The sequence below is a fragment of the Ambystoma mexicanum genome, chromosome 7p, assembly GCF_040938575.1.
Source record: "Ambystoma mexicanum isolate Mex_15411 chromosome 7p, UKY_AmexF1_1, whole genome shotgun sequence".
NCBI lineage: Eukaryota > Metazoa > Chordata > Amphibia > Caudata > Ambystomatidae > Ambystoma > Ambystoma mexicanum.
The window spans coordinates 758,334,413-758,360,376 of NC_090939.1; positions in this window are offsets into that span (position 1 = coordinate 758,334,413).

Sequence of the window (25,964 nt, forward strand, 5' to 3'; positions counted from 1 at the left end):
CTGCCATGGCCCAATCAGGTGACTCACCAAGCAGCCAGGCACGTTGTCCAGCATGTTGCTCCATATAGCGTGGTAGCGTGGAGTTCCGCAGGACTAGGGGGTCATGTGTTGATCGGGGGTATCGGGCACAGCAATGTGTGATGGCTTTACTGGCATTTCATACCATCTGGACGTCAATGGAGTGGTATTGCTTGCGGTTGCGATACGCCACCTCCATTGCATGTGGAAAGAACAATTCCACGTGGGTGCAGTCGAGGGCACCTATGCAATTTGGCATGCCTGCCAGTGCATGGTAGGCAACTTATGTATCCAATATCTCCTGGGGTGTCCGGGGTAGGGATATGTAGTCCCTTGTGTGTTTGATGAGGGCATCCAGCACTTGGTTGAGTATCTGTGAAAATATGGCCTGTGGTATGCCGTGCATGTGCCCCACTGTATGCTGCTACGTGCCTGTGGCAAGGAAGTGGAGAACAGACACTGCCCTGAGTAGAGGGGGGATTGCAGTGTGGATTTCTATGAGGCTCACTATGTCGTCATGTGTCAGGTCCACTATGGTGGGAATGGTGTCCCGGTCAAGGCGGTACAGGTTGTGGATCTGCTCTGGTGTGAGGTTGAAGGGGGAGGCTCTGATGCGAGGGATTGGGGGCTGCCGGCGTGGTAATGGTGGCGGCACCGGTAGGGCATGCTGGGCCTGTCTCACCCTCCTTCTCCTCCTGTGTATCCTCTGTGGTGGGGGCTGTGGTTGTTGTTGTTGCTGTGTTGTCGTTGCTGCCTTGCAAGCAGGGCCTCCAGCTCCAGTAATCCTGCTACAATTGGTATCATCTTGGTGTGGGAGGGGGTGTGGTGAGTGGGTGTGCTCCTTTTGTGCTGTGCCAGACTCCATTGCCTCCACCTGTGCTGATTGAGTGCACCTGTGCCTCTTGGAAACACTGCTCAGGGTTCTTAACACCTTCTCTGCGATGCCGGTATTTACTCCATGCCGGTAAGGTACTTTGCGGCCTTGTAGAGGCCGTTTTTTGCATGTCCGCATGACTTGGGATCAGCTCCGGTTTACGCCATGCCGCTAATTTCGGCATGGGGTGTCGTGCGCGCGCCACAAGACCGCTATTTACGGCCTTGTACTTTACGCCGCCGTAAATAACGGTCCAGAGGGTCAGAATGGCCCGTAAAGGTAAACGATGCTGGTAATCCTTTACCGGCATCGTTTTTCCCTTAACGCCCAACTCGGAATGACCCCCAATGTGAAGTAACTTTCACGTTAATAAAGATTAACTAGTGACATGATGTATTCTGGCTTGCAGAAATTAAATGTAAAGTGCATTTAAACTGTATAGTTAAATTCAATTTGTCTTCTATGGTCCCATACCTTTTAGTAATTTGTTGGGACATAAAGAAGGAGCTGTATGAATCACAGGTCACGTATAATCATGAAAAGAATGTCTTTGAGTTAGCACATCAAACAGTTGGATGTAATGGGCCTCATTACAACCCAGGCGTTAAGGGGTTAACGGCGCCGTAAAAGGTATCGGCGCCGTTAAAACTTTAAAGCCTGATTACGAGGTCCCCTTGCGGGTTGCACTTTAACGCCTGCTTTTAGCAGGCGTTAAAAAACCAACCCGCAAAGGGACCTAGGAGCTAATTACGGCACCGTAATTTACGGTGCCTTAATTAGCACCTTCCCCATTCCCATTATGCCCTATGGGGCAAAAATGGGAATGGGGAAGGGCAATGGTGGAAGCGGCAATTACCGCCCGCCAACCTTGGAATAGGGCGGTAATTCCCCTTTCCACCAAGGCGGTGCCGGTATTTTACCGGCATGAACCATGGCACTAATAGCGCCATGGTTCACCGTCTACCGTGTAATGAGGCCCATAGTCTGTCATGTAAATAAGATGCAGAAGCTGGCAAATTCACATAAGTGGAGAATCCTGATTATAGCCTTAGTTGTCACTGTTTTCACTTTTTCACTCTCTAGGTCTCTAGGTGGGCTGCAGCTTCATGAACCTCAAGAAATCTTTGCATATTCATAAAGAAAAGATGCTGCCTATGCTTATTGATAGTATAGAAATTACATTTCTCGATATTACTAGTAATGGTGTAGACATCACTATACACGATATAATGTGAAAAGTAATGCACAATGAATATATTTTATACGCATATTTGATCAAAGTAACATCACAATACATTAATACGAAAGAAATATCGAAAGATTAGGGACTAAAAGTACGATGAGCCCAAGAAAGCTAAACTGAAAGATATACAATATGTATTGACATTGTGCGTACAGCAGAAAAGCAGAGATCTGTTGAAGTTTACGGTAGTTAATTTCTAATGAGCTGCGGATATACAGGAGCCACAGATAGAGCAAAACCACAGGTAAAGCTAGAGATGACCTGGAAACTGCAGCCGTGTTTAGGCAGGTGACGTAATAAGAGATGTAATTGCTGAAGCTATTCATAAAAACCTATTGAGCTGTGGGCACAGCATTGGCCTATGTCCGAGGTCCCGGTACGCCCCCATTGACATGCCTTGCATCTGTAATGAAGGCGTACTGCCTGGCAACTAGAACAGGAATAATATGTACTCTAGGCGCTGGATCAGGTCTTATTAAGTGTAATGTAAAGATCTGCTAGAGGCAGTGGTAGGTAAAACGTGGGTAGGCTGAGCATATATGTACAGGCTTTGAATAGGTCAGTAATGTTATGCCCTCCAAGGTCTGAGGATGTTATGTTTGGAAGTTCATTGTTAATGTTTGTAGACTCTTAGTGATTTTCAAGACACAAAGAGACGCACGAGGTGCAAGAAAACACAGTTTTGATGCAATGCAATGCAAAATAATAACGGCTGGGAGGTCAGTTAGATTTATGAGACAGGAAGACTAAAAACCCCAACCGCCCACTCTGTGATACAGTATTCAAATACAAAAACCACAACATTAAAATACATTGTAGACATGACATATATGCTAATTTCCATCTGACCCCCTTGCTCCTGCCTAAGTTAATATAAATTGCCCTACTCTAATTGTTTAATACACTAACCCATGACATCAGATGTGCAACTCACTAGGTGTCCAATTAAGCGAACAGTGGAGAGAGCTAACCCTACCGCTCCCAAGGCAATAATCTAGATACAGTGAAAGCTCCATCCCGTGTGACCAGATATTTAGCTATCTAACTTTTACTCCCAACTTCTGCAGCTGCGCTTTGTCTCGTTGGAGCTCATCTTTGCTGCTATGGTATCTTCATCTGCCCATGCCAAGGACACAAACCATCAGCTCATTGTGCACTCTATTGCTCCACTGTGTAATTAAGTTTCTGGGGAAATATAACCATGGCCTAATTCTTTAAACAATGGCTCATACTTGCTCTGCCTGCATTCACCCACTGACATGGTAACCAGTAAAGGCTTTCATGGATTGCTGTAGAAATTAAATCAAATTTAGTAAATGGCAAGACGAGTAGGGTGCACTAGGCCTCAACTCTATTCGATGACCACAAAGCCTGAAAATGCTATAAAATATGGTGGAAATGAAATTCACAAATCACAAAGCCCAAACCTAATGCAATCAAAATGTCAGAGATGCTCACTTCAATAATGTTCACATAGTTTATATTTCCTTTTAAATGTATCGCATTGCAGCTGTATTCCTCCCTCCAGTTGATATATCAACAAGCCCACCTTTCTCCTTCCTCTTATCACAAAGATCTTTGGGTACCCACACTTTAAAAACATGTTTTGATCTCCTGTATATTGTTCTGGGCTACATTGTAAAAAAGAATAAACTCCATCAGCTGTAGGGTCAAGATATGTTTCAATGTAGCTCTCACGGTCATTGGGGCATGAGAACAGAGTTCCTTCAGGACTAAGGTGGTGTTCTATTTGAACCAATCAAGGCATGTCCTTGGGGATACATTTATCAGTTTGAGTTTGAGCATGTTCTGCATGCAGTTCCTTGACAGTTTTTATTTATAGTGACATCATGGGTCTAACTTTACTCAACAAATTCATGCAACACCCTAGTACCAATTGGCAAGTGCAGAAAAGAGCAAACAATAAAATTATAAAAGGAATTAGAACTTTCTAAAGGTTAGTCATCCATGAAGGTATCCATGAAAAAATGTATGTGAACCAGTCATCGTCCTGCGCCCCACCTTCTTTCTCCATGGTGGTGGGCAGAGTGTGCAGTGAATTTATTGCTTGTGACAGTGTGCCATTGTCTTCGTTGTTAGTGGGTCTGTACGTGATGCAAGAGATACCCAGTTTGGCACAAGCCCCTTCCATGCTAGTGAACATGTCTAAAACATAGCGATTTTGTAAGGTGGTTATCCTTATGGGTCATAGGTCTTCCTTAATGGCATTGAGGCCATTGTCTGTATCATTTTCCAATTGAATCAGTTCCCACCTTGTTATGTGAAGCCACTTAGCATGCACCCCTGCTTGCACTCCAGGAGTAAAGAACAATGCAAAAAACATTTCTGTATGGCTAAACAGCATGTACTCCTGCGGGATCTCATTTATTTTGTCACTTGATTCTTGAGACAAATAGTTACTGCGACGTTGATGACGCAGACCCAAAGAACAGCTGACCCACTGATGCAGTAAATACATTGGCTTTGTCATCGGATGCTTGCAGATTATTGTGAGACTGACCTCTGGTATGACCAACATGGGAGTTTGCAAAATTGCTATGGAGCAGACACCTCCCCAGGACAGCGGCAGTTGTTAATAGGTCACCCCCCCGCACACCAAATAAATGTCCAATGGTGCTGCTGTGCCCCCTCAGATATTGTGTATGTCGACAATCAAGTTGCAATTGGCTTTCACCCCTAGGATCATGCTGCTGTTGCTTTTGAAACACAGAGAGAATCGAGACATTTTCCTAATCTTAATAATGGGTTTATATTGATCTATCCACATCAAACCGTTCCAGTACTTGCCCCATATGAAAGAACAAGTTTCATTTATTTTTTTAATCCAATTCTTGCGTGGCCTGAACATTCCTCCTGCGTAACACTGAACCCTTCAACCCTTGAACCTTTATGGAAGACTGCACTTTTCATCTGGAAGCTAGATCTACCTCTACAAGATCTGATCTGCCCTATATCATCAGAACAATGGGATGGATGTGATGCCGTAAAAACAAACTCATTCTTCCTAACTTGTTTTTCTCGAAAGTCAGTCATATGTGCCTGTCATCTTCCTTGGTACATCTGTATAAAATCACTCAAACCCTTGTTCTTTGTTATCACCTTCAGATACCCTCATCATTCTTGTCATATATCCTTGTATTTACCCCCACTGTATCTCCACCTTATGTGCCTCACACCCTGCATAGAGCCAAGTGAACAAAACAACTTCTTATCTCTGGTGCCATCTCTTGAGGCAAAAACAATCTAGTTGTGGCTGCTGCATAAGGAGCAAACAAAGCAAGGCTCTTTTGATTTATCTCTCCCCACTACCTGCATGTGGCCGAACCACATATTTTCTTCGGCATCATGGTGCACATCATCAGATCTGCCTGGAATAACATTTGGGTTAGAAATATCCCTCCTAACTATATTCACCGAAACATTAGCATAATCAGTGTTAGTACTGTACCTAACATTCCTAGAAGAAAACACATCAAATATAACATGACAAAACAAAAGATGCAAAAGAGAAAAAACAAGATAAGGCACATAGTCTCTCTCAGTTTATCGTTTTTTCTCTGGTACTGCAGTGAAACCTCCGGCATGTCTATATGCGCAAATGGATGCAAAGAAGTTATAGGATTTTTAAAAGTTAGATGAATACTCTCCTTTGTACTCCAACCTATTCTCCCTCTTGCTGCTGGAGGGAGGTTGTGGAAGTCTTATCTTTTTGCACGTTGTTGTGATGGATCCATGGTTTTCTTCCTAATACTTTGACAGTAATGGGGGTATCGTGGAGCACTTTGAATGGGCCGTCAAAGTGTGGTTCCTTGCACTTGTGCATGAAAATGTGCGCAAATACTCTGTCGGCATGGAAAATCAGTTGTTGCTATGATTGCAACGAGCCTTGTTGTTTCTGTGAGGAGGCTTCAGGCAGTGGTGGAGCTAGCTTGTGTCGCTGGGGCCCAATATATAAACCTGACAGATTTAGTTAATTCCCTAAGATATCCCTGAAACTCTTCTCCTAAAATGTATGCAGACTTGTGTGCATCAAAGGCTGTGTGTGCGGGAGTGAGAAGAGTGTGCAGTGTCCTGCCTGTTACCATTTCATGTGGAGTAAGGTAGTGATCTGACCCTGGCTGATTGCGCAGAGTGAACAGAACTATAGGTAGACAGTGTAGCCAAGACCTTTTCAATATATCACAAAGTTTAGCAAGTTTTTGTTTTAACAGGCCATTCATTTGTTCAACTGTTCTATTGGCCTGAGGTGATAAATAGAAGACAATTCATGTTTAATTCCTAGCAGAAAGGACATTTCCTTAAACATCTCATTAAAGAAATGGGTCCTGTTGTCGGACTTGAGGACATCACAAAGCCCCCAAATATTTCATGTACAAAAAATCTGCCTGCACTTTTAGCATTAGGACTGACACAGGGACCTGCCTCAATCCATTGTGAAAAAGGACAAACCACAACAATAAGGTAATGGTATTTACTGCACATGTTAACCATGTTGACATAGTCAATGTGTAGGACAAGGTTGCTTTGAGTGTCCTAAAGGTGTGACCAGTGGTGTGCCTTTCGCAAGTGATACAGTTTGTTATGAAATCAGCAACAAGCTGTTGGAGGTTTGGAATAAACCAGTTTTCTGTCACCAAATAAGGTCAGTAGGAGAAAGAGAGCACCCTCTCTTGATCCACACATTTCTTTCCTCCTGCGGTGTTTGTGCCTGAAATTCATTACGTTCGGCCAAGGAAAGAGCATTGTAAGGAACTCTGCAGTCTACTGGTTCTAATGACAATTCAAGGAAACGATATTCTGTATCATGTGATGTTTCTAAGTGTCCTGCTTCATTGGCTGCACTATTGCAATAAGCAATGGTATCTGTATTGTTTGTGTTTGGTGCACATTTCACTATCGCAAGTGCTCTGGGGAGGGATAATGCATCTATCAACTTGGAGTACAACGTGGCATGTTGCACATGTGTGCCATCTAATTTTTTGAACCCCCTCCAGCGCCATATAGACAGGCCTGAATATACTGTGGGTGTGACATAAGCTGAGTCTGAGTAAATGGTGGTGGGTCATCCTTGGAAAATTCTAATACTATATTTGGGCCACAACCACAGATGCCTGCACAGAATAGCTTGATGGTTGGGGAACCCTCACCAATACCTCATATTCCCCTGACTCAAGGCTCACCACTGCTGCTTCCATGCACCTGACACCATTGTTCTGATCAATGGTCAATGAACCATCAACAAAGAGCACCATTCCTTCTTCAAGCGCAACCTTCTTAATGCAAACTGGCTCATCTGTACTGTCCTCATATGTAGTACAATCATGTACTAGGTTGTTTGCCTGCACTGGCTCTGCAATGACGGTTGCTGGGTTGGCAGTGTGACACCTCACAATTTGAATAGAGGAGTCTGACAGAATTATTTCATATCCTGATGACTGCTGGTGGTGAGTGTAGGTTTTGACTTCTCTAGGATTGCAAAAAACTGCCTGCTCTATCTATAGAATGACCCAACATCCCATTGTAATGGTGGATGATTTCCGTATGGCAAATATAGCAGCTGCCAAAGCCTGCTCACATAGGAAATGTCCCTGAATTACTGTGTCTAGGAGACCACTGTAAATAACCAAAGGCTTATGTCCCAGAGATGTCTTCTGCATGAGGACAGCCGTCATCACTTGACCGTTGGAGTGTGAGAACAAAAATAACTTTTTTTATAATCTGGTGTTGCTAGAACAGGGGCACTGCTGATTGCCTTTTTAAGCTCTTGAAATGATTCAATCATCTGAGCTGTCCAAACAATTGGCTATTCGCTTTCTGTGGTTCCTTTAGCCCTTGCAGTAATGGTTTAGTGTATGTGGAATAGTCAAATATCCATTCTTGAAAGTAGTTTCATAAACCTAACAACTGTTGCATCTGTCTGACCGTGGTAGGCTCTGGGGTATTCTGCACTGCTGCAGCCCTCTATGCAGTTATTTTCCTGTATGCTGATGATATGATCTGCCCTAGATACACAACCTCTTGCTGACAATACTGTAATTTAGCCTTGTTCACCCTGTGACCCTTCTCTGCCAACAGGGTTAAAGGTTTCACTGAATTATCCCTACATAGGTCTTCTGTTGTGCTGCAGATCAAAAGGTCATCCACGTACCTGATGACTGTGCTTTGTACATGGAAGTAACCTAAACCAATTTGCAACACTCTATTAAAAATGCTAGGGGATTCACAATGTCCCTGGGGCAAACTACTGTTTTCAAACCTTAGTCCTTTGTAGGTAAATGCTGTGTGGTTCTGGCAGTCTGGGTGTAATGGGATAGAGAGAAATGCATTCTTTTAGGTCTATTACAGTGAAATATGTGGCGTCTGTGGGGTTGTTACACAGGATGAATTTGGGGACCACTGGGAATTCTGCCTGTACAATGTTGTTTACCATCGCAAATCCTGCACCATCTTTCATGTTTTTTTCACAGGATAAATGGCCATGTTACATGGTGATGCTGATGGCTGTATTAAACCCTGTGCCATAATGGTGGAATAGATGCCTTCCTCCACTTCCTTTGACATGGGGTACTGTTTTACTCAGGACAAAACTGTGCCTGTTTTCAGTTTAAGGTGCACCACCCCTACACCTTTTAGTAGCCCTATACTGTGTGTGCCACTAAAACACAACTCACCAGGCACTTTCTCTAAGTCTTCATGCGAGTGTGGTGATAATGTTTTAGCTAAATGTATGGTCTGGGGTACTTCTCTGTTTTCCATTACTACTTGACAAGCAATGAAGGTGTGAAATACTATTTCCCCCCTCTTCTTCAGTGTCCTTGAGCAGCCACTCATTGGACATATCTCTTAATCGCTTTGTTGGGTCGATGCACAGAACCGTGAGCCATTGAAAATCATCCCCGTCCAGACCGATCACAAGCACATGGTCTGCCCTGGTAATTATTCCCTCTAGGTGTAATGTGATGATGTGCCTGGTTCCCTTTCCTGCTCTAATGCTGGTCTGAACAAGAACTTGCCAGTATGTGCAACATTTTGAATCAAATCGGCACCTGCCCTAACAGGATTGTTACGTCATAGAAGAACAAATATGGATGAATTGGTACACCACTGAGTGTGCTGTGGGCACAGATTGCTTGCATCACTGCAGCGGCCCTCATGTGGTACATACCGGGTGCGGAACATGCTATATTTTCCTCTGTAAATGAGATGGTCAAATTCAATTTGCTCATTAGTTCTCTACCCAGGAGAGTAGTCGGGAAGTCTTGTAAATATAAGAAAGGGGTTGATAGTTAATGTGTACCCACAGTGATAGGTACGTCTTCAGTGAAAGGAACCAATACAAGAGCCCCAGAAAATCCCTCTGTGTCCATTATTTTGTCCGACATAGGAATGACCGCTCCTTAATGCAGGATTTTGTTGCCACGTGTCGACCAAAAAACACTTCACTCCCACACTGGCTTCCTCGTTCATGTCGGTAGTTACTGAGAGTAACGGTCACACCAGAGCTCCCTGGGGGCTGTCCTATTGAGAAAATGCATTTGATCCTGGGAGCAGGAAAGGGTTGCCTCCTAACATGCTTGCCCTTTGTAATGAGTTACTGTGCCCTGTGGCAGGGAGCTCTTATCCCACGGTTGAACAGATGGCTGGGTGAAATTTAATGCTGGGGTTGCACTTGCTGTTGTACTGGGCCTAGGGCTTAAACAGCGGGTGCCAGGCCTGCAGGATGAACTGTTGTTGTGGGCTGTACTGGTGCTGTTGGTGGAAAGTGCAGCGAAATGCTGGGACGTTATAGTTAAAGAGCATTGCTCGTCTGCTCCTAGATTCTAGTGCAAAATTACCCATTGTCCGACAGGACCAACATTGCTTCCCTATTTGAGGCCTCATGCTCTTGAATCCACACCCTCTGCCCCTCTGGAAACGTCCTCTTCCTCTCTGAAAACTCCCCACATCCAACCTAACATCTCTGGGTCCCTCTGCCCATCCCTGCGGGGGGCCCTGCTCAGGTTGCCCTTCCATCGCTCTTGTTTTTACCACCCCTTCCACACTCATATTTGCTAAATTTTCTGTACCAACCTTGCCTCTGCCCTCTATGCTTACTCTGTCCTGTCCTTATCCTTCTATTGTTTTTGTCGCAATTATGTACTATGTACGCCTGTATTTCCAGACATTTTTTGGCTTCTAATCCAACAACCTTATTTAAGTCTGCTTGCACGTCTGCATGGAAGCCCCAGTGCAGCATGTGATAAAAAATGATAATATTTGTGTCCCATTCCTCCCCTGTCTCTGTCCACCACGTTTCTTGTATCCGCTGTCTATAAACTGCGGAGTCTTCATCTACCTTCATTGTGCAGTTTGATGAATCCTGCAGAGTCATCACTGATCCCCAGCATTAAGTCTCCTACCATGTGGCCGGAAGGCATCCGCTACCTGATCCCGACCCCGGTGGTGGTATTCTGAGGGTGGATCACATGGGAGGAGATGGCTGCCAGAGAAGAGTGACTCCAAGAGGAGAGAAGCTGTATACTTCTCTTTCGTGTGAGGAAGATCCCTTAGTTCCTGAATTTTTAATGGCCTGTGCATAATTTTTCAGAACCATTTAACTGTAAAATTCCAAAAGCCATTTGGTTTAAACAAAACCCTATTCAATCTTCATGTGTACATGGTGAACCTGGAGCATATAAAACATATGATGTTTATGGTGATTTTATTTTAAATCCAACTGTTCAGAAATTACTTAAAAACAATAGAAACTTCCTTGGACTGCAAGTCCCAGAAATACTCAGGTAATATGATGAGGAAGCGGAGCAAGGAGTCCATGTGGAGGAAATGTGACAATAAGAGTAATGGGCAGTCTAGTTGTCACAAACCTAATTAGTGGCACGGGACATTTAGACCCACGGTTTACCTGCAGCAAGAGGAACAAGGAAGGAGAGAGACAGGGGAGGAGAAAGGCTGCAGAGTATGCAGAGCTGGAAGCAAGCCCGGTGGCAGAGGCAACCCCACAGAGAAGAGCCATGGGTAGAAGAGCAGACATCTGCCAGCAGCAGATTGGCTGCATTCAAGACTGGAGAGGAGGATATCCAGTGACCCTGTGGTGAACGGTATGCAGAGGTGTCCAGGAAGATGCAGAGCTGCTCTGGTTCTGGTTCTAAGCTGACGTGGGAACCAAACGAGACTCTGCTGAGAAGGGGAAGCTGGCCCCAAGCAAGCTTCCTGCAGCAGCCACACAGTAAACTGGTGAATCGGCCTAGAAGCGTAGGGGGCATGTGACGTGTGAACACACTAAAAAGTGTTTTAAAAGCATTTTTGAATACTGGCCAAATAGAACTCAGAAGAGAAGGCGAACATGGTACAATTCTCCTGACATGAGATGTCAGTTGGGGGAAATCTGGAACAACCAGCATTGCCTAAGCCAATAGATCCAATGAGATAAATAAAGAGGCAAGAGATGTACAATTCTCCTGACATGAGATGTCAGTTGGGGGAAACAAACAGCAAGCATTGCTAAGAGGCAAGAGAGATTGTGAGAGAAACGAAGAGGCAAGAGTTGGACAATTATTCTGACAGGACATGTCAGTTGGGGGAACCTGGAATACGCATTGCCAAGAGTCAAAAGAGATTGAAATGAAGGTTGACAGAGAGAGCTTGAACAAACACACATATATGGGATGTCAGTATGGGGGAAATTGGCCCAAGTAACCACTGAAGTCAACACAGTTGTGCTATTGGAGAAGTGTTATACTTAAGGGGATGTTAATGTTGCAGAGGACTGATAAGAATATCAGATAGTGAACCTTTTTGGAAAGAGATACCTGGCAGGAAAGTACACAAGGGGATCTATGTGAGCCAACAGGGGGATATTCCTGGCAGGAGATACACCAGGAAATTAAGAGTTTTTACTTGAGAAGTTTCTTGGCAGGAGAGTGTACCTGGAAACTCACTTTGAAATGGTGTGTTGAAGAAAAACTTGGTCATATTAAGTTCTTGTTTCAGTTGAACATTTTGTCAACCAGAGACTTTGAAAAGACTTGCCTTTTGCCATACTTTAATCTCTATTGGAGAAAAGACATTTGTTTAGCCATCCCGAAAAGTTGGAAAGACTTTCCTTTGCCATATTCCAATCAGTGTTGTGGAAAATACATTTTGTTTTGCCATTCTGAAAGACTAGGAGCGACTTCATCTTTGCTATATTCCAACGTGTGTTGTAGAAGAAACATTTGTTTTGATATCCTGAGGAGAGTATCAGTTAAAAGAGACATTTGCATTGCCTTTAAGAGACTGGTCTTGACACAGAACATTGTGAACAGTTTTCCTGAAATAATCCAGGGGAAGGGAACCAACAGCTGGACACAACGATTGTTTTGGTTGAAGTTATACTTTTGAGTTTTTGCACATTTCTGTTGAGTTGAACGTTGGGACATTTACCTTGCACTTTATGCTTGTGTATGTTAGTGTGAGGGTCAGATTTGGTTTGGACACAAAGTCAACCTGTTTTAGTTTCATAGGGAGGGACATTCACATTAGGATAGGAAAAGGTAAGCCTTTATCCAAACCCCTTTCTGTTAATAAAATGGATAATGTTGAAAAATTACCATTTTATGCCGGCCTCTCATTTCTGATGCATCACAGCGGGCCATGAGGGAATGCATATTGAGTCTATCTGGGCACACGTCCCTCAACAGTTCCACACGTGCACGCAACAGTATTAAACAGAGCGCCATCGCGAGTGGTGTTGCTTACCTTTACTCCCGCATACCACATCTTTCTCCAAATTTCTTCCGCTTGCTCCCCTAGCAGGGAGACAAACCTACTTTTCATATCGTCCACAGCTAAAGTGATGGCTGTGGTGTGTTTCTTGAGGGCATACATCCACTTGCCTGCTATTTTATGGGAGGGCAGAGCATGCATTAAGTTCTCCCGGTCCCTGTGAGGCCAGAACACATATTGCACTCCCCAGAGCCTTTGTGAAGCAATGGTAACTCTGTTCCCTGCTGCTTGGGTCGGGCTACCCGCATCAGCTTCTTTGTTTTGGCTAGGGCCATCCGACTGGGCAGCGGTTGGAGCCTTCTCCTGTATAGTATTACCTCCTCCCCCTTGGATCCCCACCAAGCATCATTGTCCTCTTCCTGCTCCGAAACCCCTGTCCCTGTACTCATCAATATCCACATACTGTGATGCCTCGCTTGTACCGCACACACTACCAATATCATCTAGGGTCGCCTGGGTGGCCGAAACCTGGAGATCATCAACTACTTTACCATTGATCTTAAAGAGAATCTGTTCTGCCCTCCATTGATCAGTACATATAGGTGCACACTGCCACTCCCCTTGTCCCTGTTGTCAGCATTTGTTCCCCACTTCTTGTGATAGCTCCCTCTTTGCCTTGTGTATTGTCTCCTCTAGCTGCCGGCGTGCCTTGTTTTCAATTTTTGCAATTAACAAATCTCTGATGGCGCCCCGCATTGTTCCTTGGCATTTCATGTCCCCCACTATGCTGGGGGAGAAAACTGGGGCTTGGTATATCATACAGCATGTTGGGTTTGTGTCATACATTTATGTATACATGGATACTTAGTATGCTGGCATCAGGTGTTGGTGATGTGCCATGTGATTGAGTATCTGTCCATTATGCTTGTACACGTCCTACATGAAGGGCCTCTGCCTTCTCAATGGTGGGAGTTTTGGGAGGTTTACACTGGCCATGCCTCCTGATGTACACTCCTGAAGTGTTTCATGTGTTGCCTGTGCATTGGCTAGGGAATTATCTGCTAGGTAAGTTCAAGTGTGTATGATGACATTTTATTGATGTTGTTGTGAAATGGTCCAGTGATTCACTCATGTACTCACCTTGGTCTGCCTGTGCTGTTCCCACACCTTTCAGGCCTGTCATTTGAACAATGCTGTTCACCATCTCCTCCCAGGGTGTGGCTGCAGCGGCTCTACAGTTCCTCCCCCAGTGGCACCCGTGTCCTGATGGTGGTTGGAGATGAGGGTGCGAACCCCGGCTTTGAGGACATTCCACCTCTCCTCTTTCCGATATCCTCACAGTTCCACAGGACATTCCTGACTGCCACCAACTTGTCCCAGATGTCCCTCCAGATGGTGTTCTTCTGCTGCTGTGAGGTCGTCTTATCTTGTGAACCATACAGCTACCCTGAATGGGCCACACCTGCTCTGCAAGGACACTGAGCTCCTGCACAGTGAACCTAGGCATCTGAGGTGCATTTCGGGCACTTTTGGTTTTGCCTTTGCCGCCAGACAATTTTGGGAATGTGTTCCAGGTTTGGGTGGAACTTCCAAAATGATCATTTTAATTGGATTGAGTTTTTAAAGATGGCCACTGCTGAACTTCCCATTTTCGTCACTACTGAGTTCAATTCTGCTCTAATTCTGCCATTAACTGCATTAACAGTAATTCTGCTGAAAATTGGCAGATTTACCGATGTAGTTTATTCTTGGCAGGTAATTCCGCTGTTCGGAATTACCGTTAACGCTGATGCTTGACTCCTAATTTGATTGTAATTCCTTTGGACAAAATGGCATTAATGATAATGACATCCAGCGGAATTACTGCTGGATTCACTGCAATACTTGTAATGAGGGCCTATATGCTACCTCATTTATCAAACAGTTTACTCGCCCTCTAAGACTAAGATTTTGAAAGAGGACAAATGTGAATAAGCATCTTCGTACAGCACTATGAATAAAGGGACTGGTCCAGAAAGGTGGATGATTGTGAACACCACAGTTGGCTCTTTGCACCTCTTTTTGCTGATATTAAACATTCAAGTCACTTCTCAATTTCCAGATTGTTCAACAGGAGCAGCAACAAGTTTGACACAGCAGAAAGATGTGTTGATGATGAAAGGAAGAGTGCAAAGGAGTCTGGAAGGGTGGCTCTGGGATGGAGTCAACTCAGTGGCCTCAGCATGGAATAAGTACAAGGGAGGTGTTCATGAAAATATATTCTGAGAATATAGAAAGTAACTCGGCAAATAGCAGGGTTGCAACTGAAAAATGTAGATGTGAGTCTAGGAGAAGTACATGTTATCGAAGGTTGGAGCAGTATCACACAAAAGTGCTAAGAAACCTCATATTTAATCTCACGATTGCAGGTTGAAAGACTGATTGGGACATTGCACTTTGCACTTTAATTGGCGGACTAGTAGATTTTGTATTTAAACATCGTATTGTTTGCATAATTTGCACATTTCTACTTTTTAGTTCCTTCTTTTTTGTACGGAGAATACGGCTTGTGTCCATACTTATATTGTATTTAATTATTTATTTATATTGTTTTTTAGCGTTCAAACTTGTAATCTGAATTTATTCTGTTTATCACTTTTATGGCATATGTGTGCCGAAATAAAGTTTATATTTATGATTGGGACATTGCTTGCATAGAATTTCAAGATTACAGGCCAGCAGCGATCCACAATGTCACTAAACACCAGTCCAGGCCAGAGGTGTTGAATGAAGAATCGGGAGTCCCAGCAATGTTGTGGCCCTACAGGGCCTCCACATCTCCAGTGTATTGAGAAAGTGAAACCAGGTCATATACTCACTGTTAAATATTGGAACTGCTGGGAAGAAAGTGCCAAAGGTTAGATGACGAACGGAACACAAGTGTTTTTTCCTAAATGATAGCTGTGTGTATCCAAAGGAAAGGATACATTGTGAAATAAGTCACGTTAATAACGATGAACTAGTGACATGATGTGCTCTGGCTGGCAGAAATGAAATAGGAAGCCAATTTAAAATATATAGTCAAATTCAATCTGCCTGCTATGATCCCCTACCTTTTCGTAATGTGTTGGGGCATATACCTGAAATACAGACATTAGCAAACATAAAGAAGGAGCGGCATGAATTACACGTCACGTATAATCACGAAAACAATGTCTTTGAGTTAGCACATCAAACAGTTGGACATAGGCCCTCATTACGACCCTGGCGGAATCCGCGGTGCTAAATGCACCGCGGAGCATGGCGGAAAGCCGCCGATAGTCCCATGGGGGTTGGCGGATTTACCACCCCATGCCGACCTTGGCGGAGCGGTAAATCCCCAATCCCCATTTTACCCTTCCCCATTCCCATTCTTGCCCCATAGGGTATAATGGGAGTGGGGAAGGAGTTAATTACGCCGCCGTAAAGTACGGCGGCGTAATTAACAACGAGGTCCCTTAGCGCCATGGTTTTCTCCGCCCGGTAAAACCAGGCGGAGAAAACCTCCATGGCGCTAAGGGAACTCGTAGTACGGCGGACGGGTCCGCCGCGATTACCGCTGGCGGAAACCCACTCCGCCAGGGTCCTAATGAGGGCCATAGTGTGTAATGTAATTAAGATGGCGAAAGCTGGTCAAGAGCAGCATGCATGAAAATACAGAAATTTAATCGAAATCCGTTTGCACATAAAGTTTATGGTCAGGTTGAAAAATATCTGCAGCAATCTCCCAATCTGAATCATCGATCTGATTTTATGAGGTTCAGACTAAACATATGGCCAACTAAGGAAATAATATATAAATGGGGAAACATCTCAGAAAATAATATTCAATGTCGATTTTGCAATCAAACGACAGAGACCATGAAACGTCTTATGGTGGAGTGTAAAATCTTGCTGCCATTGCACATTTTCTATTTTAAGCCACTGTTTGAAGTCGATCAATTGTTATGTACTGAAGAATTATGGTTGAAAATGTTTAACGGGAATTTAAAGTGCATGAGATATGCAGTTGTGAATTATTTGAATTACTTAAAAATCAAAGTCTATGGCAATAATGGAGAAGTAGACACTGGTAACATGGTGGATAATATTGTCGGATATCATTTTTCTAAAAAAATAACTGAGTGAATGTAAATATAATTGAATTGGAGTAATTTTATGCATAATTCAATTTTTATGAGAATATTCTGTTTTTCATTGTTTTAATTCTTTTCAAATTCTTTTTGTATTCCTTTTGTATAATCATGTTGAAAGGTCTGATTAATTTTGTGACCAAAACAACAATAAAAAATAAATTAAAAAAAACATGGCGAAACAGGCAAATTCATATAAGTGGAGAATCCTGATTATAGCCATATTTGTCACTGTTTTAACTTTTTCACTTTATAGGTGGGACTGCGGCTTCAAGAACCTCAAGTCTTTGCATATTCATAATGAAAGGATACTGCCTATGCTTATTCACAGAATAGAAATGACATGTCTCGATATTAATAGTAATGATGGAGACATCGCAACACACGATATAGGGCCTGAGTCACATAGAGTTTTTCAATGGGGTTTTGCCATTATAAAACGCTTTTGTGAATTAGGCCCATAGTATGAAAAATAGTGCTAAATGAGTATATTTTATGTGCACATTTGATCAAAATAACACCACGGTACACGAAGATGAAATAAATGGTTTAAGATTAGGGAATAAAAGTACAATGAGACCCAGGTAGCTAAACTGAAATAAATAAAATTTAAGGACATTGTGCTTACACCACAAAAGGGGAGAACTATTTAAGTTCACAGTATTTTACATCTGATGAGCTGCGGCTGTACATGAGCTACAGGTAGAGCAAAACCACAGGTAAAGCTAGAGATGACCTGGAAACTGCAGCCATGTTAAGGTAAGTCACGCAATAAGAGATGTGATTGGTGGAGCTATGCACAAAAACCCATATGGCCATGCAGGCACAACATTAGCCTCCGTCCGAGGTGCCTATACACCCATTGACATGCTTTGCATCTGTAATGAAGGCATGCTATACTGCATGACAACTGGAACAGGAATCATGTGGACTTTAGACGCCGGATCAGGTCTTAAGTATAATGTAAAGATCTGATAGATGTAGTGGTCTGTAAAATGTGGGTGGGCCGAGCAGATTTGTATGGGCATTGAATAGGTCTATAAAGGTCTATAAAGGTATGCCCTGCAAGGCCCGAAGATGTTCTGTTTGGAAGTTCATTGTTAATGTACGTAGACACTTTGGGCCTGGTCATGACTTTGGTGGTAACGCCGGTGGTATTACCGCCGGCGCTATTAGCCCTACCACCGAAATCCCCGGCGCCAATAGCGCCGGATCACGAGTTCGGCGGTAATGTAATTCCCCATACCAAAGCGCCACACACCTGCGAACAGGTAACGAGGCCAAACTATCTGCCGAAAAAAGGTGGGGTCTGGGATGGCCACTTCTCCATCCTTTACCCACAATTATGACAAACTCATAGCAAAGAAAAAGAAGAAGCTATGGAAACAAAAACGCAGAGCGAAGACATACGGGATGCCTGGGACGTGTGGAATACCTACAACAAGATCTATAAGTCATGGATCAGGTCAAGAAGAGCAGCCATTTATCAAAATGATGCAGACAAAATGCTGAGAGCCCTTATCACCTTAAGGTCAACCGCCGACAAAAATCATCAGGTCCTGGTCTGTAGACAAAACAAAAATCAAAGTGGTCTCGCAGTTTCCATATCTTGAAGTGATTCTTGACGATAGCAGGCAAGATATAAAAATGCAACAACATCTGTGGGCAAAAGCTAAAAATTTAACTTCACAACTGAGAATGGTGGACCGCAAATATGGCACATTTTCTTTGGTCCCGGCCATTAACTTTTACAAAGGCAAAATGGTTCCCGCCCTGATTTATGGTATGGATGCCTCACTTACCATACCGACTTTCTTTTGGCAGAAACTAGAAAGATTCATTTGGAAATCAGTTCTTGGCCTTCCTAACTCTGTTCCTATTGTGGCCCTGAGAAGAGAATTAGGCCTGTTATCACTGAGTGCCACTGTGAGTGCGACCACACTGGCCCTATTCAGAAAGACTCTTATAAAAGATGGGCTCCCTATCTTTAATGTCATAGCTCAAGAGATGGCTTCATCAAAAAGCAAGACTCTTGAAATGGATTGAACTCCAAAAAATGAAACTACAGGAGCTAGAGTGTACCATGGACGATCTTATCTCCAATCCCCAAAGAGTCACCAAAAAACTGAAAATCCAGGACTGGATAACCACCAACGATCAAGCGTCGGCATGCAAGTTGCTGACTCACCTTCCTCTGACGTTTAATAGGCTAAACGCTCCCCTAGCCTATTGCCTGAAATTTCCGGACAGGAAACTAAGGTCCACCTTTCTAAGAACCCGCTTGAACTTACTTCATACAAGAGAAATCTTGGGAATAAGACACCAATCAGCAACAAAAGTCTGTAGACTATGCAACGCCCCTGAGTCCATTGAGACAGTTCGCCACCTTCTTTTGAACTGCCCTTCTTTAACGCAAGAATGCTCTGCTTTTCTGTCTCCCTGCTGGATCGATTCCCGTTTGATAGAAGAAGACACCTGGTGGTGTCGTCTCATCTCAGGGGAAAAAACCCGCTGGACAATAGCGACATCTAAACTGATGGAAGCGGCGCTCAGCAAAATCAACGCCCTTGGGCACAGCTTAACCCTGCCTATCTCCTCGCCCTAACTGCCTCAGTGTGCCATGGGGCGTGTTATGGAATTTCTTCACGTATGTGACACATGATGTCTATTTAACAGTAGACGGGAACTTTCTTAAACAAGATCGGCATCCCAGACTTTCTAGGAAGATGTCAGCCTTGTAAAAATCATGTATTTTGATTGTGCACAAGTAAATAAAAAAAAAAAAAAGAAAAAAAAAAAAGAAAATTCCCCATTCCCCATTGAGCCCATTTGGGAATGCCCCAGATTTCCCGCCGGCGGTAATAGCGCACATTTTTGGTGGATTTCACCCCAGCCAGGAGCTGGGGCAAAATCTGCCGAAGTCCTGATTTGGCGGACCCTTAAATCCGGCGATAATAGCACGACCGTCGGATTTAAGGGTTACCGCCAAAGTCGTGATGAGGATGTTAGTGATTTTTTTTTTTGTAAGTTATAGTTTATTACAAACTTTTATTACAAAACATTCACTTTTGTTGTTTAGTGATTTTCAATACTTTTCTTTTTAATTAAATGATTTAGTTTATATATAAACTGTTTCATTATTCTATTTACATGTTTCTTAATGAAATATTATTAACACTTTTTAAAAAGATAACCTATTAAAGAGACACATGAGTTGCAAGAAAACACAGTTTCAATACAATGCAATGCAAAATAATAACAGCCGGTAGGTCCGTTGGTCTCATGAGACAGGAAGACTGAAAACTCGATGACCCACTCTGGGATACAGTATTTAAATACAAAGCCCACAAAATTAAAATACATTCTAGACATTAAACATACATATATTCAGCGAAAAAACATAGTGAAAGGGACGTTGTGGTTCAGTTGCCCTAAGAAAAACCTAGCAAATTCAGTGCAAAAACTTTGTTAAAGGGACGTTACAGTTACTTTGCACTAACAACAACCTATCCATATTATGGTTACAATTAAAACCGAAACCCCCCCAGAAAATGGCCAGTTATGGTAAGATAAGACCCATAACTCACGCCACCACTGTGCACTGCTAAGACTAACACCCAGGACATAAAGGATGACATCACAAACAAATAGAGCAAAGGCATAGGGTATGCACCATAATGGCATGCACCAACAAGCGAAATAACGTCAGCATCCAACAATATGATCACACTGGTGCTTTACATAAGAACGAAGAAGGAACTGCCAGAGTAAGGACTGCACGGTAGTGAGAGCAGAACGTCACAAGAACGTGGTAAGTACACTAATGTTGCTCCTGTAATTGCACAGTTTGTCCAGTGGAATATAGTGATAAATCATGATGGTTTCTTTTTACGCAGCAATGGCAAGCACCATAGAATGGCTGGAAGGGAATTTCCCTCATGACAAAATGAGTAACGATAGTAACCCCATTGGTATGCACCACAGTCTGAAAAGTATATCAGTTAATATGTATTGCTTCATATACACCTAACAGATTTGTTTTGCTTTAACAGGACATACTGGAAATGAAAGTAATGCACCAAAAGTGCCACCTTTTCCACAACAGCATACGGCCATAGGAAATTAAGGGAACTCTGTAAATAACAAAGTAGACAGCCTGGATGTCAAAATTGAACAATTGCTAAAGAATTTTGCCACCTGAAACATTTTTGTACATGGACATATTATGGAAAAAAGAAAATACCACTGCCCCACCTGCACATGTACCCCTTCCCCATTTCCCAGGCCACCATCCCCACAAATTCCCTCAGATCAGAGACGATACAATGATATCTTTCCTCCCCTCATGGCAAACTTGTGCAAATCCCCAATTCCCCTGCTACCTCGTCCCTTTTCTTATAGTATCTATGTATGTTTGAAAATAAAGGTGTATATGTGAATTGTTTCTGAGTGTGTGAGTGGCTTTTCCTTTTATTGGAAAATTCCGTTATGACTTTGCGGCGCAAAGTTCTGTCCGGGATAGGCGCAGTTCAGCAAAATGGAGGTGTCCTACGGACACCGCACCTGCCCGGCCTATCAGACAATCAGAATGGACATATCTGTAGGACACCAGTACTGGGCACATGTCCGCATCTAGTGATACACCTTTAATTAGTTGTGGGAGCGCACATCTGTCCAGTCCACAACTACGCGCATGCATATCTCATCCTCTGTGTCCTGGTAACACCGCCCCTGTGCAGCATGTTCAGAAAAACTTGTGACGTACTTTCAATACTTCGAGCCACCCACTCATGGCCTACGGACAGCTGTACACATGAACATTGCACTTGCTGTCGCCTACAAACACCCAGCTTGTTTAAAAATTGTTGCTGCACATGTGTCACACTTTTATTTAGTTTATTTCCAAATTTGTTTATTGGCATTTATTATTTGCAGCTGTTACATGGCATTTACATGTGCCTTTCACATGCATAATATCTGTATTTTCGTAATATAACATTAACATTTTAATAAAACAACATTAATTGTCTCCATGTTTTGTCCATGTGTTTCAGTTGCATATTTCCCGGGGCGGGGGGGGGAATAGGTAGGCGTCAGCAAGAGGGGGCCTTCAGAGGATCACTTCTGGCTGCACAAGTCTCTCCTTAGCTATCTCTGCATTGGTTGTAGGTTAGCGTTGTCTGAGGTCTTTAGTTCATGGGGGCTTATCATATGAGGGGTGGAACATATTTATAGTGAGTTCTTTCCATGCCTCCAGTGCCATATTGGAGTCGTCAGTGGACCCGGCAACGCTGTTCTCCCATGCCTTTGTCTCTGCACTCACTCATTGCTCCAGTTCTCCGTGCCATATATTGTATTGGGAGCCCTGCAGGTTTTTCCCAAGACATTGCAATGGTTCTTTTAGCCAGTATGCACGTTATGTCCATGAGTCTTACCGCATGCTTGAGTTTGGCTAGTCTGGGATAAGTTCCCAGCAGGCACTCTTCCGGGGTCCATTTATACTTGGTCATGCGTGCTTTTTCGCATATCTGTCTTATTTTGTCCCACAGGGACAGTGTTTTGGGGCATTGCCACAGCATGTGAATCAAGTCAGCTTTTTCCACCTTGCACCTGACGCAATTGGGTTGTATTTGCTTATTACATTTTGCCATTCTCCATGGGGTTAGGTAAGTGCGGTGCAATACGTTCAGTTGTATCTGCCGGAATCTGTGGTTTCTGGACACCTCTTTAGGGAATGTAAGCGCTCTGCCATTTCTCGACCTATGTCTGCTTCCCACTTTCCTTTCATTTCCATGCATTCGGGGGTTGGGAGTGTCACTCAGGTGGCTGTATATTTGAGATACCGGTTTCCAACCCTCCCCTAAATTGTACAGCAGCGTCATGAAAGGCCAGGTGTCCCACTTGTGTCGTGCTGCGTTGCGGACCCTTTGGTACCATAGTAATTGTCAGATGTGGATATCTTCTTTTTCCTGTAGTGAGGCAAACTCGCTGAAGGTGCCTTTGTCATATAGGTCCCCCGAGGTGTAGACCCCTTTCTTTTCCCATAGTCTGATATGTTTCAGATACGTATTTGTTGTGCATAAATCTGCAATCAATGGCACTTCTGGCAAGTAGGGGTGCTGCGAGTGGATAAGCGTTTTCGCTCTGCGCCATACTTTCCTCCCCAGGGCAGCTAGGGAGGGTGTGTTTTTCAGCAGGTGTTGGGGTGCCCAGATCAGCTCCTTTAGTTGTATTGGGGGGATCATGGCTTGCAGCAGGTGCGTCTCAGATGTAGGTTCGTCCGCTAGCCATTTGGTCACAAAACTAAGTTGGGCTGCTAAGTAGTATTTTTCCAGGTTTGGGAGTTGGATTCAGCCCTGTTTGTATGTTAGAACTAGTGCGGAGAGTGCTATCCTATGTCTGATTTTCCCCCATAGGAACTGTCGTATTATTGTCTCGAGTAGGCGAAAGAAGGGTCTGTTGATATAGTAATGCACATTCTGGAACCCATAGAGAAATCGTGGGAGGACAATCATTTTGACTATCATGCCCTGCCTATCATTGATAGAGGGAGTTTCGCTCAGAAGTTCATTGACTTGCGCAGCGCTGGGAGTGCTGCCTTTGTGTTGTGCTCATGCATTAGTTCGGGGGTATGCATTATTTGGACTCTGAGGTATTGGAATGAGGTGGTCTGCCATCGTATCTCTACTGCGGGGAGTTCCTCTGTGTCCTTGTTTTTCAGACCCGCTAAGGGGAACAGACAGGATTTTGTCTTGCTAAATTGTATGCCAGAGACCTTGGAGTAATTGTCTAGAACTTCAAGCATGGTGGCCACATTGAGGTGTGGGTTTTTAACATGTAGAAGAATATCATCTGCATAGAGTGAGATAATGTGGTCTACCCCTCCAAGTCTCACACCTGCGTCGAAAAATTGCTTCCAGAAATAGATGGCTATGGGCTCTAATCCTAATATGTAAAGCATAGAAGACAGTGGGCAGCCCTGTCTAGTCCCTCTACATATGTCCCAGGCCTCTGATACGTGTTTCCCGGATTTCACCCATGCTCTTGGTTTAGTGTAGAGTATTTTGATCCATCTGATGAACCCTGGTCCAAAGCCAAATTCCTCAAGGACAGCCACCAGCCATTCCCAATATATGGAATCAAATGCCTTAACAGCGTCTAAGGATAGTAGTGCGTATGATTCTTTGTCTGTGTCAGTTTGCATATATAACATGTTGCAGTCTGCGTAAGTTCATGGATGTATTATGACCTGGCACAAAACCGCTTTGGTCTATGTGTATTATGTCTCCTATTAGTCTGGGCAACCTTTTGGCAAGTATTGTGGTTAAGATTTTCACATCATAATTAAGCATCGCGAGTGGGTGGTAGGAGTCGCATCTGTCTGCTGGTTTGTTGGGCTTAAGGACCGGGCCCACAAGCGTCTCTCTCATGCTTTTGGGCAGTATCCCCCTTTCGTATGCCTCTTGATAAACTTTGTCATCAAGAGGCATACGTCACTACCAGGAGCTTTGCATGTGGCTAGGGACCTAATAGCTTCAGCTATGTCTTCAGGTGTGATGTCTGCATCCAGGGTTTCGGCTTGTGTGGGGGACAGTCTGGGGAGCCCTATCTCTTCTAATATGTCTGTTATCTGATCTTGGGGGACCCGGTCCTTGTGAGAATACAGGTGTGCGTAAAAGTGTTTGAAGGTGTCGTTTATGCTCTGCTGTGTCTGGTGCATATTTCCGTCCTCGTCTTGCAGTGTGGTGGTAGGATTTCTGGGGTGCTCCTTTTTGCAGAGCCAGGCCAGTAATCTACTTGGCCTGTCCGCTTCCACGTGTGCCCTGTTTGTTCTAGTGGCATAGTCATATTTTTCGAATCTGTTCCACACGTTTTTGCTTCTATCTCTGAGCTTTTTGAGTTCAACTTCCCTCTGAAGGGTACCTATGGGAGTGGCCTCCAACCCTTCAATCTCTCATTCCCATTGGTCTAATTCCCTTCGCAGTAGTTTCCTGATGCCCCCCGCTTTTGCCATGATTTCTCCCTGTGTCACTACTTTTAGGGCATCCCACATTGTGCTTATGTGTTCTACACTTCCCATGCTCTCTTCTATGTAGTTGTCAATGGAGACTTGTAGTTCATCTCTGAATGCTGGGTCCCTCAGGGCTTCTACGGGCATTCTCCACATGGGGATCGGGGGTCTGGGGCCAGTATGGTTCCATTCCGCTAGGAGCGGGGAGTGATCCGAGATAGTTCTTCCCAGGTATTGTGCTCTTTCCATCTGGGGCAGGTGTTCCCTGCCTATGAAGATGTAATCTAGCCTCATGTATAGGCCATGTGGGGACGAGAAATATGAATAACCTCGCATTACCGGGTGCAATTCCCGCCATGCGTCTGCCAGGTCTAGCCTGTCCGTCATGGCAGCCAGGGCAATTGTTGCTGCTGATGGGCCTTTTGGTTGGGGTATGGACCTGTCCAGTATTAGGTCATGTACACAGTTGAAATCTCCCCCCCAGATGAAAAGGCCATTCCTATATCGTATGATTCTAGTATACAGTGAGTTCAGATAAGCCGGGATGTTGTTGTTGGGGAGATAGGAGTTCACTATGCATATCTCTGTTTGCTCAATGTGCCCCCATATTATCACGAATCTGCCTTCCGGGTTTTTCTCAGACTTGGTCAGGTGGAATGGGATTTGTGGGTGGATCCAGGTGTAGACTCCCCTGGCGTATTTAGAGTAAGTAGTTCCAAATCACTGTCGCCCAAGTGCGCCTGGAGTCTGGCCATGGATTCTGCTGTGCAATGGGTCTCTTGCAGCAGTGCTATCTCCACCCATTTTCTGTATAAATAGGATTTAATTATGTTCCTGCAGAGGTAAGTGCCCAAACCTCTTACATTCCATGTCATTATTTTTACTCTTCCTGTCATGGTGGTTCAGGGAGGGTATTTCGGATGTCTTGCTTCCCTGGCATTG